Genomic DNA, 19,649 nt, shown 5'->3' with positions numbered 1-19,649 from the left:
TTTGGCATTCACCCTTATCCGAATTTTGTGATGCAGTTCTCCAACCAAAGAACGTTTACAAAAATGCTTACATTGGGGAAACTGAGAGAAGTGAAATTGACAGCTCCTTCCATCCCTACGCTAGTATCTGGATGTAGGGACTGTTTGCAGTCTGCACCTTACCACAGATTTCTCTGTTGTTATTGCTGCCTAACCTTTGCCTCTTCCTTTGCCTCATATGGCTTTGCTTCATCTTTAGGAACTTGCCCAAGCAAGATCTGGATCTTGCAGCCTGGTGTGGATTGAAAACAGTGTCAACTTGGTAGTTTGGGCACTGTTCCCACATCTGCTGTGTGGGCACTGCAGGCAGGGGATCCACATGTGCTATGAGCAGTGTTTTTGTGGTTTGCAAATCCCTGACCACATCCTCACCATACATTTAAAATGCTATTATAGCACATTAAACATTCATGTCTTCCCCCAAAGAATCCTGGGAAGTGTAGTTTGTTAAGGGTGCTGAGAGTTGTTAGGAAGCACCTATTCCCCTGACAGAGTTGCCGTTCCCAGAGTTACCTGGGGAGAGGGACTGGGTGTTAAATCATTCTGGGAAATTATATATCTGTGAGGGTAACAGAGTCTTCTAGCAACTCTTTGGATTCTTTGGGGAAAGCCAACACTAGTAAAGTAGTATGATAGAGTTTTTAATGTATGGTGCAGATGTGGAATCAGACAAACAGGGGTGGCGACAGAGGGCAGCCAGGTTGGGCCCTGGCCAAAGAGCCTGTGGCCCAGAGGGGCCCCTGAAGGGCCTCTCCTTAGGGTGGGAGCGTAGCACTCCCATTTCACAAGCCATGCCAGAGTTGACTCCCAACCCTACTGCATATCACAGAGAGGGAGCTCCCAGCCCACCCATACAGACTGCGTGGGCCTGCAACACCCATCCACATGCCCCAATTGTCTTTTCTGTTGCCATGAATGCTGTGCACGTTGCGCGCACATACCTGCCATCAGCCAAGATAGTGGCAGAAGCTTCTCTAAGGAGATGATGCCCCTACTGCCATCTTGGTTGATGTCAGCCATGTGTGCATGCATAGCATAGCACGCATGCGTGCCATCAACCAAGATGGGGGGGCATCAGTCCCTTAGGGAAGCCCCCACCACCATCTTGGTAGATGGCAGCCATACACACACAGCACGCAGGGCATTCTTCCTAAGGACCGACAGATAGGTAGGTGGGGCGGGAGGTGCCCAGAGCAGGCTGGTGCCCAAGGCCCAGTCATGCCTGGTGCTGGCCCTGCAGAAAAAAATCACTTACCTGATTGTACACACACACACACACACACACATCCCCCATTATGTTGTATCCCACCCACCCTCCTGGGTGGGATACTGGTCAAATGCAGGGCGGAAATGATACACAAATCACATTCACAATGTGAAATATACAGGTCAGTTGGTGTTGAAAGGCTGGTCCTAATATTGTTAAATGATTACAGCAGTGGTTCCCAACCTAGAGGCAGTGACCCCTAGGGGAGCTGTGAAAAGTAAAGAAATGATTTTAAAAAAAAAAGTCTTCCCTCCCTTGATGCTGTCTGCTGCCCACTGCCGCTGCAGATGACACCTCCCCCTTGCTCCAAACAAGAGGGGAGGACTTTTGCTGAAGCGGTAGAGTGTTTTTCACACACATCGAGGGCAGCAAGAAGAAGGGATTACTATCGCTGACTCCCATCTCCTTGCACTGCCAATGCCGACAAAGAGGAGAGGGTTTTTGTGAAGCAAAAAGAAGCAAGGCTGCAAGGAAAGGCTGCTTTCCCTTTTTGTTCCAGGCAGCCAGCCTGCCTGCCTTTCTTGGCTCCTGCTTTGCTGCCACCTCCTTTTAAAAATTATTCTTATTTGTGAGGCCGCCCAGATCTCACCTTCAGCCCAGACAGAGCCAAGAAGCAATGAAAAAGCACAGGACTTGCTCACCTCCCCATATCTGAGGCTAAGTGTGTGTGCCAGCATTCCTCCTTTCTTCCACTTACACTCTGACCCCCCCCATCTCTCTCTCCAAGATGCTGTGGCAGTTGAGGGTTTCCCCTCTCCCACGTGCCCGAATGCATGCACGCCTGCAGTTGCTTGCAGGAGGGGCAGGTGTGTTTGTGTGTGTGTGTGCACTGATCTGATCTGCTTTCATTCCCCAAGTGCACACTAACCAAGTCACCAATTCTGATGATCATCCCAAGGGCTAAAAGCACTAATTTCCCTCCTCAATCTGTCCACCTTGTTGTCTGCAGTGCACAATCTAGCACCCCCATCACCAACACATTGCTGCTTCTTGATTATTATTGGTCTTTAGCTCCTGCAAAGCAGGAATATGCCGAAGCTGCTTTGCAAAGTTCTCCCATTTTCCTTTTTTGGAGAGGGGCATTCATTAACATTCACCCCACTTATTGTGTAATAATATTTGCAAAAAGTAATTTATAAGCACTACCTGTTCTCAGGCAAACTCAGCACAGGAAAGATTCATCCTGCTTGCTAGGGGAAAAGGAAGGGCAAACTACAGTATAGAGATTCCAAGGACTAGAAAAAAAGACAGAAGCAGGGAAAGTGCACTAAAAGGGAGGGCAAAACAGCAACTCTTTAGGGTCCCAAGGATTCCTGTTGCCTGTTATCCAAACAGTTCACTTATCAATCAGAGCTCTATCTTCACTCATCGGTTAATAACACTGACAGGCAGGAACAGCCACGTTGACCCATTTCACATAAATTACTTAGAAGGGTACCTGCATATTTTGCTGCATAACATTGTTTCTAAGAAAGCTAGAGACATACTTAAAAAAAAGACAATGAAAGCAAAGATCCTGGACTACCTCTTGGGGGTGCCACTAAAAGCCTTTGTGGGCACCATGGTGCCTGTGGGTAATGGATTGGCAACCCCTCTTTTACACGTGGACATCACCAGATGGTCAATATAGGAATCAAATTGATTATATAATTGGAAACAGAAGATGGAGAAGTTCCATACTTTCTGCAAAAACAAGACCAGGAGCAGACTGCGGTACAGATCATGAGCTGATCATTTCGAAAATCAGAGTAAAGCTAAAGAAGAAGAACAAAGCAATCATAATGCCAAAATACAATTTAAATAACATCCCAGAAGAATATAGTGATAAGGAACAGATTTGAGGTTTTAAACTTAGTTGACAGAGAATCAGAGAATCAGAACTATGGAGTGAAGTCAGAGACATGATCAGGGAAGAATGCAAAAAGACAATACCTCTAGTTAAAAAGAGAGAAAGACCTCAATGGATGACTGGAGAAACTCTTAAAATAGTTAAAGAGAGAAGGAAAGCAAAAGCAAAAGGAGATAGAAACATGGTCAGAACCCTAAATGCAAAAAACAGCGACTAGTACGTAGGGACAAAGAGAACTATTATAACGGTTACTGTATAGAAATAGAAGAGGACAACAAAAAGGGAAGAACAAGAGCCCTATTCCAAAAGATTAGAGAAATTAAAGGGAAATTTAAACCAAGAGTAGGGATGTTGAATAATCAGGAGGGGAACACACTGACTGACCGAGATGAAACAAAAGGAAGATGAAAGCAATACAGTGAAGAACTCTACAAAAGAGATGCCAGGATGACAGAGTCATTCATGGAGGAACCGTATGAGGAAGAACCAGAAATTCTAGAATGTGAGGTGAAAGCTGCTCTTAAAATACTTGAAAGAAACAAATCACCAGGAACAGGTGGCATACCAATAAAGTTGCTACAGTCTACTGAGACGGAATCTGTCCAAATTTTAACAAAAATTTGTCAAGAAATATGGAAAACTAAACAATGGCCCACAGACTGAAAGCATTACAGATACATCCCAATTCCAAAGAAAGGGGATCCCAAGGAATGCAGTAATTATCAAACTATTGCCTTAATGTCCCATGCAAGTAAAATAATGCTCAAGATTCTACAACAAAGGTTCTTATCACATATGGAGCGAGAAATGCCAGATGTCCAGGCGGATTTAGAAAGGGAAGAGGTACCAGAGATCATATTGCAAACATACATTGGATAATAGAACGGACCAAATCACCCTGTACTTTATAGATTTCAGTAAAGCCTTTGACTGTGTAGATCATGAAAAACTATGGAATGCTTTAAAAGAAATGGGAGTGCCACAGCATTTGATTGTCCTGATGCACAACCTATACTCTGGACAAGAGGCTACTGTAAGGACAGAATATGGAGAAACCGAATGGTTCCCCATCGGAAAGGCTGTGAGACAGGGGTGTATTTTATCACCCTGCTTGCTTAATCTATACGCAGAACATATCATACAGAAAGCAGCATTGGACCAAGATGAAGGAGATGTGACAACTAGAGGGAGAATTATCAATAATTTCAGATATGCAGACAATACCATACTCTTAGCAGAAACCAGTAATAATTTGAAACAAATGCTGATGAAAGTACAAAAGCAGGACTACAGCTGAACATCAAGAAGACTAAAGTAATGACCACAGAGGATTTATGTAACTTTAAAGTTGAGAATGAGGACACTGAACTTGTCAAGGATTATCAATCCCTTGGCACAGTCATTAACCAAAATGGAGACAATAGTCAAGAAATCAGAAGAAGCCTAGGACTGGGGAGGGCAGCTGTGAGAGAACTAGAAAAGGTCCTCAAATGCAAAGATGTATCACTGAACACTAAAGTCAGGATCATTCAGACCATGGTATTCCTGATCCCTATGTATGGATGTGAAAGTTGGACAGCGAAAAAAGCAGATAAGAGAAAAATCAACTCATTTGAAATGTGGTGTTGGAGGAGAACTTTGCTCATACCATGGACTGCGAAAAAGACAAATTATTGGGTGTTAGAACAAATTAAACTCTTAGGACCACATGACCTAACAAAACCAGAACTCTCACTAGAAGCTAAAATGATGAAACTGAGGTTATCATTCTTTGGACACATAATGAGAAAACATGTTTCACTAGAAAAGACAATAATGCTGGAAAAAACAGAAGAGAGTAGAAAAAGAGGAAGGCCAAACAAGAGATGGATTGATTCCATAAAGGAAGCCACAGACATGAACTTACATCACCTGAACAGGGTGGTTCACAACAGATGGTATTGGAGGACACTGATTCATAGGGTAGCCATAAGTCGTAATCGACTTGAAGGCACGTAACAACATCAAAAATATTTATGTAGAAAAGAAACATTCAACTAGGGATGACCTCGCCTCAGTTGTTCATGCTCTGGTAACTTCTAGGTTGGATTACTGTAATGCGCTCTACGTAGGGCTGCCCTTGAAGACAGTTCAGAAGCTTCAGCTAGTGCAAAACGCAGCAGCCAGACTGCTGACGAGGACTAGCCAGTCAGCGCATATAACACCTGTTCTGGCCCGTTTGCACTGGCTACCCATTTGTTTCCGAGCCAGATTCAAGGTGCTGGTTTTGACCTATAAAGCCTTACACGGCGTGGGACCGCAGTATCTTGTGGAACGCCTCTCCCGCTATGAACCGACCCGGTCACTTCGCTCAGCATCTAAGGCCCTCCTCCGGGTACCAACCCATCAGGAAGCCCGGAGGACAGTTACTCGATCTAGGGCCTTTTCTGTAGTGGCCCCCGAACTGTGGAACAGCCTCCCCGAAGAAGTACGCCTGGCGCCGAAAAGATAGAAGCTGGCTATCCTCCCAGGCATTTTAAGCGTTTAATGTTATAATTTTAAATCTTTTTTTGTTTGCTGTTTATGTTTACTGTTGGTAGGTTGATTTTATTGTGATATTCTGTATTTTAATCTTTTGTACACCGCCCAGAGAGCCACTCGCTATGGGCGGTTTAAAAATGAAACAAATAAATAAATAAATATAAATTATGGGTGTTTATATTTAATTTACATTTATTGATTGTAAAAATGTTGTCCTGCATTTCCAGTTTTCCAATACTGGAACACCTGAAGATGGCTTATACAATATAAGTACATACAAAGTTGTCTGTTGTCTTTTCAATGCCTACTGGAGACTTCCTCTTTCAACAAGACTTTAAAGTAGAGATCTTTCCTCATCTGCATCAGTATTGGAATTGTTTTTAGATGTTTTTATTGCTTGCGTGTTTGCCACCCTGGGATCCTTTGAGAGAATGGGCAAGATACAAAATTAATTAATTTATTAATTGGTTTGTTAATTAATTAAGAAGAGCCCTTCCGGAGCAGAGCAAAGGCCCAGCATCCTGTTCCCACAGTGGCCAACCAGATGCCTACAGGAAACCCACAAACAGAACCTGAGTGCAATGGCATTCTAATCACTTGTGCTCCCAGGAACTGGTATACACACACTGCCTCCAAGAGTGAAGGAAGAACATATACATCATGGCTAGTAGCCATTTATAGCCCTATCTCCCCATGAAGTCTACCATTCCTTATGTACACCACACTGTGCACCTGACTTTAAAACTGAAACAGAGAAATACATGCAAGTTGCTGACATATACTAGAAAAAAGGGCCATTTGAGTTTTTTAAATTTTTCTTTTTAAAAAAGCTGCTGGTTTAGCACTATAGCAATCAAATAAATCTAATGATTAAAAAAATGAGAGCTTGAGTCTTCTGTCTCATATCTAATTTAGTGTGTGATTATTCAACAGATATACACAGAATTTTAAAACCTCAATAACTAAAAATTATGTTGATTCTTATGGTGGGCTCCAAGTAAGACTTATTGTCAAGGAAAGTTAGTAGAAGAATGAAGTTGACTGGGAAGACAAGGGAGCATGAAATAAGAACATCTTAACATACCAGAAGCCTTCCGGAACATCTGTGCTAAGTCTCCTTTTGATGTCTCTTTTTCACGTATTTGTCTGAACTTTGGGTAAGTCTTAACGCAAGCCCTAGTTAATAATTTAGAGACACACTTGAAAGCCCAGTGTTCTTTTCTGCAGCTGAGACACTTCAAGGTGTCTGCAGACAAAGAGTATAGTAGTTCTTACCTTTAACCTGTGAATATGTGTTTAGCCTATATTCCTAGAAAATTCCTGGAAAATGAATGTCAATGGCAAGGCAAATAAATTGTGAGCTAGTTGTGTTGTTTGGCAGTACCTGGCACACAGAAGGATGTAGTCCCTGCCAGGGAGCTTATAGTCTGCATCATCACTATATTTGTAATGGGATGTCCACATGCAATCATCCAGGGGTGTAAACTGGGAAGGAGGAGAGGACAGATGGGATGTGTTTGTTTATTTATTTAATTATTTACTATATTTATAGGCTGCCCTCTAAGAAAAAAAAGTCCTCAAGGCTGTTTGCAACGGAGTTAGAAACAAAAGCAATAAAAAAGGACATACAATAAGGCAGCAATCCTAAGCATTCTTACTAGGGAGTAAAATCCATTGAACAAACTGGGACTTTCTTCTGAGTATACTTAGGATTGCACTGTAAAATACAATGCAGCATTAAAGCAATCTCCAAATTAAGATCAAAAACAAAGAGCAGAGAATATCATATAAGAGCTAAAGCGGATGTAAAACCTACAAGATTTGAAAGGCCTGCAGAAATGAAAAGATATTTGCTTAATACCAAAAGGTCATTAAAGTAGGCTCCAAGCAGTCCTTCCTTGGGAAGGCATTCCAAAACTGGAAGGTTAACATTCCAGTGGTCCATATGGAGGACTGGAAGACTACGAACCTTAGCTCGTCTGCCATTGCTGGAAATCTTTTTCTCTTGTAGAGAAAAGGTGGACGGGCCTGACTGACACCTGCCTTTCCTAAAACCACCTCCAGCTTCAGGCTGCATATGCTGGCTTCCCTCATGCCTCGAGGAATAGTCTTAGCATCCTAGGATCATAGAATTCAGGAATGGCCTCAAATATCATCTAGCCCAGCCTTTTCCAATCTGGTTCCCTTCAGATATTTTGGGCCACAACTCCCATCATCCCAGAACATTTCCCATGTTAGCTGGGGCTGATGACACTCCAAAGCATCTGGGCTAATATGAGTTGTAGTCCAAAATATCTGGAAGGCTCCAGGTGGGGCATCTAGTCTAACCCTCTACTAATATAGGAAATCTACTACTTCAGCATCCCTGATAGATGTCTTTCCTACCACATCAGAAAACAGTGCAAATGTTCTAGTCCTAGACCTGCAGGTGAATTATGAGTTGGGCAACCAAAGCAACTTTGGGAGAGATGGGATTGAGTTGAGAAACAGCACATCCTTAGACATGTTGTCTCTTCCCAATGGTCACATTGACCCTGAAGCAACTGCAGGAAGAGAGAACAATTGAGTTCCAAGACCACATGCCCCCTTTGATGCCATGTCTCAGAGTCCACTTCCCTCCCCTCCAAAATAGTCACCCTGGGAAACTTTCTTAAAGCCTAATTCTCCATCTTGATCCACTGCAATGGAAAGGAGAAGGGGAAGCATAAAAAGAGTCATTTGACTTCCTTGCTTCCTCCCATGATTCACTTTGGTTTCCTAATTGTACAAACATTTCTTATGCGGATCCTGGCATGATAAGAAAGAAGAATATGCAACAGTTTGTTGCAACAAGAACATAGTTTAAGTTGCCTTGTTTGGAAGCCATTAACCATTGTTCCCAGCTTGCACATTACAGGGAGCTGTGGTTGACTATGGCTTCCTGCTTTGCATCTCTGCTTGCCCAAAGGAAGGAGCAATGGGACTGTATGCGGGTACATGGAGCTCATACGTATCTCGGTTCATTAAGTTAGGATTTGATTGTGTCAGTGCACCCAGTATCACTGTTCACCTTGATCACTGTTGCAGCTCTGAATAATTTTTAAAAGGGGCTTATAATTATATGTACTAGAGACAGAGATGTGAAAGCCCAGAAAAAAAATGAATAAATTAGGGGGGAACAGGATTTTCTCTCCCCACCCCCATTTTTCTTTTTTCAATTTTTTGGAGGAACCCCCCCTAATTTTTCCATTCTCCCTCCCAGGCCTTCACATCTCTAACTAGACAGAAAAAGGGTAGGTAGGGTTGGGAAGCAAAGAGAAAGGGAAATGGATTGATGCTGACTAGTGAAGACTCAAGTGGCAATAAAGATACCTCAAGAGAGACTTCAATTCTGCTGCAATAGTCCCCCTTAATACTGCATTAATGGTTAAAATATGAATTCATTCTTTGTCTTTGAAATACTCCATGGACATGACGCCCATAAAGATTGAAACAATCTTCTTCCCAGGCAAAGTGATACACCTCTGGGAACGCACAGAATTATCTTTAAATGACTAGTTCATACGGAAGCAAGAGCTCAGAGGGGAAATGTGTGAAAACAAGTCCGGCTCAATTATCAGAATTAATATGCACGGTTTCTTCCTGTGCTGCATAGAAGCTGAAAACTTCTAAAAGCAAGGATAAAATGGTTCACACTTTTGAAGCAAACTATAACTTATTTCAAAAACGCATACTTTCTTTGCTTCAGAACTATGAGTGTTTTTGTTCTTAAATGTTGCTTCTCCCTTTACTTGCATAAGATTAGTGTAAACATAAAATGGCACATCCATATTCTACTTTTTAAGAAAAAAAAGTTATTAACAGCATTTGGATGAACCCTGTATATTCTACCAGTATGAAATATAAAAGAGGTTTAATGAGAACCTTTTTCTGAAATGCACTCAAGAAAAAGACACGTTGCAAAAATTATGGATATGTAAGTTCCTACTTACATTGCACAAAAGGGGAGCTCTATTCTCACAGTGATTACATTTTCAAAGGATTATTTTCACTAGTTAGATGCCTTTTTCAAAAAGCATGTAAAGATTTAGTTACAACCTCCCCAAATGCAGCTTTCACAGCTGAAGCTGTAGATATTGCTGTTTATAGGACTTCTATAACTAATGCTAGAAAATAGTTTTGTAAAAGTATTGCTATGAAAGACAAATAGATTGGTTCAACATCACTCCTTAAAGAAAGAAGAGCAATGCACTGGTTCAACTATATAGTTTACAATAGGTATTTCCAAAGAGAATTTGTCTGGGGATGGGAATACTATTTCAATATTCAGAAATATTATTTCTGGTGGTCCAAGCCTCCTCAGTTCATTTCAGAATTTACAAACTTGTTTTTGCAAGGATTTTGAAAAAGTTCTCCAAACCCTATCCTAGCTTATAATGTCAGGTTTTAGAATCAGGATGGCAATCTTCAGGTCAGAGAGGGACTGACATCATAGGCTTCTCTGGGGCACTGAAGACTGTGTGGAAAATGATTTTAATTTTGCTATAAGTTGTTTGTTAGGATATTGAAAGAAATAAACGCCCACATCACCCTGGGAGAAATTCCTTGAAGTAGCCCTTGTAGGGAATCCTGTAGCATCAGGGAAGATGTGTGACAAAGTTCATGTAGTAAAGGTCAATGTTTAATTTACTTGAGTAGTGTATCTATGTAAAGGAATGGCGCCTATACTCCCAGCAACGCCCTAACCTGAAGAAGAAAAACAAGACCATATAAGGAAAATAGAAACTGAACAGGGGTCTACCATGAGAGGAGAATGAAACCACACGTAAGGGATTTCCTGTAAATGGGCTGATTTCAGGGAAATGGGCATGTGCTTATGCTATACTTTCTATACGTAACCTTCCTGTAAATAAAAAGGCTGGCTGCGTCTAGCTAAGGCAGAATCAGTTTGGCTGCTTCTCCACTTGCAAGTGTACTAATAAACTTTGGCATAGTTTTTACTTACTTGTTTCATCGTCTCCAGGTTTATTGGGACCTTGTGATCTGGGAGCGAGCCTTAGCCTTTCAATATTCAAATATTGAGGTGTTATTGTTAACAATTTGGCGAGCCAAGCCAGGAGATATCTTTCGCGACCCTCCGCGCTCTAGGCGTGGTCCACGGAAGGTCGGGAAGAGCGCTCTGGGCTGTTTGAGCCTGCCCTGAGGCCGTGAGAGAGACTTGGAGCGTTGAGGTATCGCCACGATATCTCCCTTTGCAATCGAAACAAGTTTGAAGTTTGGGTGAGGGCTACGGAGAGGTGAGTCGCCTAAGGGCTGAAGAAACGGTGTGAGAGTGCATGACTGGGAGTGAACGAGACAGGACATAGTCCCGAAGTGAGAGTGGACCTCGAGTACCGCGTTTCCCACATCCCGCGAGGGACTGGGCCGGGAAACCAGGGAAGCATGTGTCGTACGTCACCTGTTTTACGTTCGTCTCAGACATCTCCCCAGGTAAACGGCTACCACAAAAATGGGGAAGGGTGCATCGAAATGTGTGAAAACAGGGGGGACTGGGCACAAGGTCAAGGAAGAGAAAGGGAGGGTGCGAATAAAGGAGTGACAGACACCTTTAGAATGTGTATTGAACAACTTTCTGGACTTTGAAATTGCAATTTCGTCTTTGGGAGGGAAGAAGCCTCAGCCGGAAACATTAAGAAAGGAATTGGGGGTGGGGTGGCCGCCACAGGGCTCATTTCGCCAAGTAACGATCCTTAGGATAGTCTCCTCGCTTGCAAACATGTTGCCTGATACTGCAGAGTCATGGCAATATGCACAAGCTTGGCAGATGGTCAGCCAAGATCCACCAGAAGATTGTGCGCTGGAAATGGCCATGGCCCAATGTTCTATCCAGAAATTACCAAAAAAGCCCCCAGTTTTGGAGGCAGAGGAGGAAACAGGGGTGGATCGGGTGTTTGCTGCGCCTGTACCCTCAGCGCAGCCGCCGCCCTATGGCCCCACCCAGTCTCCACCTTATAGTCCCTCCCAGCTCCCAGCCAGATCACTTTCAACAGGATCCCAAATGCCCGGAGGGGTGGGGCCATCTATATATTCTCCCCCCCTCCTCCCTCCTCCCAGCTCCCAGTCGGATCACTTTCAACAGGATCCCTAACACCTGGAGGGGTGGGATCATCTATATTCTCCCCCCTCTCCCCCCTCCCCTTGCCAGCTTCCAGCACACCCAGGGAAACAGGCTCAGTGGCAAGTGAACTCAGTAAAACTATTGAGATTATGGAACAGATTTCCAGACAAGCATATGATCAGTGGCAGGATGCACTGGATCAATATTCAGACTTGATTAGAATGAATAAAAGTCCTGAAAGCGCGCCTGGTTTAACTTCCCAATGTTTGGGCTTTGTGGAAAGTGCAAGGAGGGAAAGAGTGGCCCCAGCCATCGACTTCACCCCAATGACACTACGCAGTGGCGCCACACTGCCAGCGCCAGCAGTAATTTGCCCCATGACACAAGTTATTGATGGAACAGGAGGGCTGGCATATGTACATGTTCCCTTTACTACATCAGATTTGTTTAATTGGAAAAACCAAATGCCATCATTAAGGGAAGATCCAGACAAACATTATCAGCTTTGGGACTCTATTTTTGCCAGCCACCACCCTACCTGGGCTGATATACAGACTTTAATGAATACCCTTCTGAGCCAAGAGGAAAAGACTTTAGTATTGAGCCAGGCAAGAAAAGTGGCAGAAGGAGAACAGAGGGCAGCAGGCAGCATCCTGGCTTTGGCTCCGGACAGAGTCCTTCCAATGAATACGGACCCTGGGTGGCGCTCCAGACCAGGGGCTGCGGCCGATTTGGAACGCTTTAAGAGATTAATCCTGGCAGGCGTTAAGGGCGCTATCCCAAAACCCATGAATATGTCTAAACTGTATGAGGTGAGACAAGAAAAGCAGGAACCTTCCTCCTCGTTCCTTGAGCGCCTCACCAGCACCATGAGGAAGTACACCCCCCTAGACCCAGAAGGAGCCGATAATCAACGCCTCCTTGTCACTCTATTCATAGGGCAGAGCTGTGCAGACATTCGCAAGAAGTTACAGAAAGTTGAAGGTGTGATGGGCATGGGACTAGGACAGATTGTGGAGATTGCATACAAGGTATATGTAAATAGGGATGAAGCAAGTAAAAAAGAGGAAGGGAAGTTGATGAAGAAACAATGTAGCATGATCGCAGCAGCAATTGCTACAAGACAGGGGGAAGACAGGGAAAGAGGACCAAGAAGAAGACTAGAGAAGGATCAGTGTGCAAGATGCTTAAGACGAGGCCATTGGGCAAAGGATTGTAAGAGTGAGCGAGTTCCAAGAGCCCGGCAGGATGGAAGTAGGGATGACTATAACTATATGAAAATTGATGGAGGCCGGAAGTTGTGGGAGGATGGAAAAAGGGCTGGACAGCCACCAAAGAAGAAGGAGATTGAAAAGGAAATGGCCCAGTGGGCAGGCAGTGGAGAGGAATCCGAATGAAGGTGGACGGGATTTGAGGGGGACCCGGCAGAAGAACCATGTTTGCCATTAAAAGTCAAGGGAAAATGCATCACTGGATTAGTGGATACTGGAGCATCGTTCTCAATGCTGCCACGGTCAAAATCCTGTCAATATAACCCCAGTTCAGAGACAGTCACAGTAATGGGAATTGAGGGGACCCAACAAAAATTACCCCTAACCAAAGCGATGGCAGTCCAAGCCGGCAGCAGGTATTTGACCCATCAGTTCTTATTGTCCAATGCTTGCCCTCTTCCAATCATAGGGCAGGATCTCTTGAGTAAATTACAAGTCCGCATTGAATTCGATGGTCAAAGCATGAAAGTTATACTGCCCAAAAGCCAAGAGTGTGCTTTCCAAATGATGGCCCAAGGCATCAAGGAAAAACAAAAGGCCCATTGGGAACCTGTGCATCTCCCCGTTCACCCTGATGTGTGGGCACGAAAAGACAATCCAGCACGTGCAAGATATGCTGCACCAGTCAAAGTCACCCTAAAACCAGGAACTGCACCCACCCCAGTGAAGCAGTTTCCCTTGAGAGCAGCAGTCAGGAAGGTACTGCAGGAATTGATTGACCAGTTTAAAACATATGGATGGCTACAACAAACAACCAGCCCACACAATACCCCCATATTTGGGGTCCCCAAGGAAGGCCGCCCAGGGCAGTACAGATTGGTCCAAGACCTAAGAGTAATAAATGAAAAGGTATTGGAGGATGTGCCAGTGGTACCAAATCCACACACTCTACTGACCCGTGTTCCCCCCCAAGCCAAAGTGTTCACAGTCCTGGACTTAAAAGATGCATTCTTTTCAATACCATTGCACAAAGACTGCCAGGACCTCTTCGCTTTCCAATGGGATGATTCTGAAATAGCTTGCAGTTGCCAACTTACCTGGTCCGTGTTGCCCCAAGGATTCATCAGCTCCCCGTCCGAGTTTACTAAGGCACTACAGACAGACATGGCCGACTGGTACAGGTCCAGGAAACAATCCACCTTATTGATTTATGTGGACGACTTGCTTTTATGCAGTCCAGACATGGAGATATGTGTGATAGAAGGAGTGGAATTGCTGAACTACATCCATGAAAAAGGATACCGAGTATTGAAGGATAAAGTCCAATGGGCCCAAGATACTGTCAAGTACCTGGGATACTTAATCTCAAAAGAAGGTCGAGTTCTCTCACCAGAACGTAAGGCAGCAATCTGTGCACTCCCACCACCTCAGAATATGAAGGAGCTACGTACATTCTTGGGACTCACGGGATTCTGTCGACAATGGATTCCCGGGTACAGTGAACTGGTGGACCCCCTCTATGGCCTGGTAGGGAAGGAACATTTGGAAGGCAAAGTGGGAGTAGTGACGTGGAAATGGGGAAAACAGTGTCAGTCTGCATTTGAGAAACTAAAAATTGTTCTTCAACAGGCACCAGCGTTGGCACTACCAGATGGACAAAAACCCTACCGTCTTTATGTCTCAGAACGTAAGGGAATGGCAGCGGGAGTTCTGACCCAAAAGGTGGGAATAAAGCAAGTACCCGTGGGATATTACTCCTCAAAATTAGATCCAGTGGCACAAGGATGGCCAGCCTGCCTTCGAATCGTGGCTGCAACCTCCATTCTCCTAAAGAAGGCTGAAAAGATCATGATGGGAGCAAAGGTTGAAGTTTTTGGACCACATGATTTGAAGAGAATACTACGTGGAGCGGCATCCAAAGTCCTCAGTCCAAGCCGACTAACCCAATATGAACAACAGCTCTTGGCAAGGCCGGACCTGGAACTTCGACCCTGCAATGTTCTCAACCCAGCTACGCTCCTGCCTGAACCTGGACCTTTGCAACACGATTGTATCCAGACCATAGATCTAAATCTAAGGCCATGATCTGACCTTACAGATCTCCCAATTCCGGGAAGGGACCTTTACATCGACGGGAGCTCACGTGTAATAGATGGCAAACGATATGCAGGATATGCAGTATGTGAACATAAACGGGCTCTCCACAAAATTAAATTCCCAGCACATTATTCGGCCCAGATGGCAGAATTAGCAGCAGCAATAACAGCACTCGAAGAATTAAGAGAAGTTGAAGGGAACATTTACACAGATTCGAAGTATGTGTTCCAAACAGCCCACGCCTTTGCCATGATCTGGAAAGAAAGGGGATTTGTAAAAAGTGGGGAGAAACCTATAGAAAATAACGCCTTAATCAAGAACTTGCTTGAAGCCATATTATTGCCCGCAAAGGTGGCCATCATCCATGTACTAGCGCATGGCAGAGAAAAGAACCCAGAGTGGAGAGAAGGGAATAGAATAGCAGATATGGAAGCAAAGGATGCAGCAGTCAATGGAACCGAACCAAGGCATGTCATGGCCCTAACACTTTCCCTCCCCACAGTGGAACCAGTATATTCCTGGAAGGAGATGCAATCGCCAAAGGATCAGAATGCCGAAATGTTACCATCTGGGTGGCTACAGATACCGATGGGACAGATTGTGATTCCATGGCCCCTACTTTGACATATTGTCCATGACATGCACCAACGAACCCACTTAGGAGGCAATGCCCTGGGAGACCTCCTAATTAGACAAATTGTCACCCCACGCCTATACGAGGAAACACGAAGAGCGGTAATCAGTTGCGAAGTTTGTGCCCAAGTGAACCCCAGTCCGCGACCACCCGCTCCAATGGGAGGAAGACCTTGGGCTTATTATCCCTTTCAAAGACTACAGATAGACTTTGCAGAGTTACCACCGAAACAGGGCTATAAATATCTGCTTGTAATTGTAGACCAACCTACAGGATGGCCAGAAGCCTTTCCATGTAGACGGGCCACAGCCCTGATGGTTGCAAAAACCCTGTTGAAAGAAGTATTTCCTCAATACTCACTTCCAGAAACAATCGAGTCGGATCAAGGAACACATTTTGTAAGTAAAATTATAGAAGGACTAGAACAAGCCCTCGGTATTAAATGGACATTACACACTCCATGGCATCCCCAGTCATCTGGCCAAGTTGAACGCACTAACCGGACCCTGAAGACTTTACTCACCAAGATCTGTCGGGAAACTGCACTTAATTGGATCACAGCCCTACCTTTGGCCCTAACAGTCATGCGGAGTACGCCTAGAGGAAAAACTAAATTGACCCCCTTTGAGTCCCTTTTCGGACAACCCCCCGTTGGGCCATGGCCCCGGACAGAATCCGTAGAATTAAATCAGATAGTAGGGGACATACAATTGAAGGAATATGTTGTGGCTTTGCAGTCTGTTTTGTCTTCCATTCATAGGCACAATCGGGAATTCCAGAGACTTCCATTGGATTCGGCCATCCACAACTTCCAACCAGGCGATTGGGTACGCATTAAGAAGTGGAAAAAGGAACCATTACAGCCATCGTGGGGGCCTCCAGAACAGATCGTCCTGGTTACCGAGACAGCCGTAAAGACCTTTGGCAGCCACAAGTGGACGCATGTCTGCCGTGTGAAAAAGACATCGGCTCCAGTAGAAACCAAGGAACCAGAGAAGGGAGTAGCCAAGGACTCCGCACCTGGAGGAGTGAAGGATCAGACACCCGAAGACAAGTGGCTTTCGGAGACCGTGCTGGGTCTTGGCCTGAAGATAAAGTTAAGAAAGAAACTGGGACTAAATTGATGGGAGGATCCCGACCTCCACTCCCCCTTCAAACAGTAGTGGTTTCAATACCAAGAGACCCCCGTCTAGTTGTATCTGTAACTGTAATACAATTTCGTTTTCCCTTGACCTCTCACCTCGATAAAAGGGCCCACCTATATCCGGTTACTCAGACCCAGATTAGTGCCCGTCTGCCACCAAGGGTTAACCTATAATCTGTATGGGTGGTCCAATGGCTCGATTAACCCTGATCCTGGTATGTGGCTTCGGTCTAGTAACCATGTTACCACTCTGGGTCAGGGGGGCTGATAACCTGTTTGTTCAAATTTCGCAGACGGTAGCACATGAGTTGAATGTCACCAACTGTTGGGTGTGTGGAGGGCCAAAAGGCCAACGTATCTGGTTATGGAGAGCATTGCCACTAGCACCAAAGTGGCTGATGAGTAATTTAAGTAAGGTTCGCCTAAATGGCTCTCTTTGGGAAACAAGTCATGTATGGAACATACTGAACCCACAGAAGGGGGGATACTGCCTGAACCAAACATCACCTATCGACACGTTCGATCCACCCTTAGGCCGAAGTTGTTGGCTATTAAACCGAGAAAGCAGAGGTTAAATTTCCACAAGTGAGCTACGTGACTTAGCAGCGAAAGTTGGCAGAGCTCGAGCCATCTTCAAGGACATGTTGCTAAGAAACCTAGGCTCGGGCAGCTGGCCTTATCTATATAGAGGGCCAGCAGACACTTATGAGTGTGGGGGTCGAGGAGTTTGTACAGAGAGAGCTTGTGATATATTGTCAGTAAAGTGACTCTTAAAACTTATTGCTTGTCCGGCTCATTGCTTCAACTGGCATCTAGCCTGTCACTATACTGTTCTGCATCCTGGGCATCTGCTTGAACCAGATGCAACATCCAACAGAAGTTTGTGTAATTGGACTTTGTCCTGGCTGCCTAAGTGCTATCCACACAATTGTAGTATAACAAATTGTGCGGATGAAGTGCAAAATTGGAATGCCACGCATAAGAAGTATGAAAATGGCACTTGGTGCCCGTGTAGTCCTCAGACCAACTGGAGTACAGGTGGAGAACATAATGAGAATTCCTGTACCCGCAAGTGTCCAGGATTACCTACAACCCTATTACTATGTATTTGGTTCAACAGCACAACAAATACCACATTAATTAGAGACGAATGGCAGTGGTTACATTCAAATGGCACAATTGTACCAGGGTTTTCTAAGTTCTGGGCAAACTGGAATAGAACCAACAGTTATACCTCCTGTACGTATCAGAACGGCAGTGATCTTTGGAGGTGTACATTAAAGGGAGGATATCTAATTGGAGGTCCGTTGGGAAATCATGATCAGTATTACTTCCCATATCTTCACCAAACCCCACGATTGCATAATGCACCGCGCCCGGCCTTAAAAGGCCACTATTGGATATGTGGGCAACAGGCTTATAGTGTGCTCCCTACAAATTGGACGGGTGTTTGTTATGTGGGCATAATTCAGCCTGATTTCTCTTTAAAGTCAGGACATTTCCCATCACTCATCCCAGTGTATGACGAGCGAAACATATCCCGAAGGCGCAGAAGTATAGACACTAGTCTTGCAAAAGGACAGGACAATGGATGGAGAGATGAATGTCCGGCTGAACGCATAATTGCGTACTATGACCCAGCTTCATGGGCGCAAGATGGCACACTTGGATACCGCACCCCCATTTATATGTTGAACCGCATAATTCAGTTGCAAGCTGTAGTGGAAGTAATCACGAACCAGACTGCTAAGGCCTTGACTTTATTAGCAGATCAATCTACACAAATGCGGGAAGGGATTTTGCAAAATCGCATGGCTTTGGACTATTTATTAGCAAAGGAAGGTGGGGTCTGTAAATTGTTAAATTTAACAGAATGTTGTCTGAAAATCGATGACAATGGGAAGTAGTTAAAGACATAGTCAATGAGATGAGGAAGGTTGCTCATGTCCCCGTACAACGATGGGAAGGATGGAACATTGGAGGTTGGGGAAATTGGTTCAGCTGGTTTGGAGGTATGAAGGGTATGATTTGTATTGTAGGCTTGCTATTTTTAGGATGTATGTTGTTACCTTGCTTGTTACCCATAATCATAAACGGCATGAGAAGCATAGCCGACAATGCAGCTAGGAAAAGCAGCTTACAGATGTATGGCAGAATCATGTATCAACAGATAGTGCAGGAAGAAGGAGAAGCTTTGTGATATTGATCATATCACAGCTTCTAAGGGGGGAATTGTGGAAAATGATTTTAATTTTGCTATAAGTTGTTTGTTAGGATATTGAAAGAAATAGACGCCCACATCACCCTGGGAGAAATTCCTTGAAGTAGCCCTTGTAGGGAATCCTGTAGCATCAGGGAAGATGTGTGACAAAGTTCATGTAGTAAAGGTCAATGTTTAATTTACTTGAGTAGTGTATCTATGTAAAGGAATGGCACCTATACTCCCAGCAACGCCCTAACCTGAAGAAGAAAAACAAGACCATATAAGGAAAATAGAAACTGAACAGGGGTCTACCATGAGGGGAGAATGAAACCACACGTAAGGGATTTCCTGTAAATGGGCTGATTTTGGGGAAATGGGCATGTGCTTATGCTATACTTTCTATACGTAACCTTCCTGTAAATAAAAAGGCTGGCTGCATCTAGCTAAGGCAGAATCAGTTTGGCTGCTTCTCCACTTGCAAGTGTACTAATAAACTTTGGCATAGTTTTTACTTACTTGTTTCGTCGTCTCCAGGTTTATTGGGACCTTGTGATCTGGGAGCGAGCCTTAGCCTTTCAATATTCAAAT

Source organism: Rhineura floridana, chromosome 2 (assembly GCF_030035675.1).
Source record: "Rhineura floridana isolate rRhiFlo1 chromosome 2, rRhiFlo1.hap2, whole genome shotgun sequence".
NCBI classification, from domain to species: domain Eukaryota; kingdom Metazoa; phylum Chordata; class Lepidosauria; order Squamata; family Rhineuridae; genus Rhineura; species Rhineura floridana.
The sequence above is the reverse complement of the archived record's forward strand: the minus strand, read 5'-3'. Positions refer to the sequence as shown.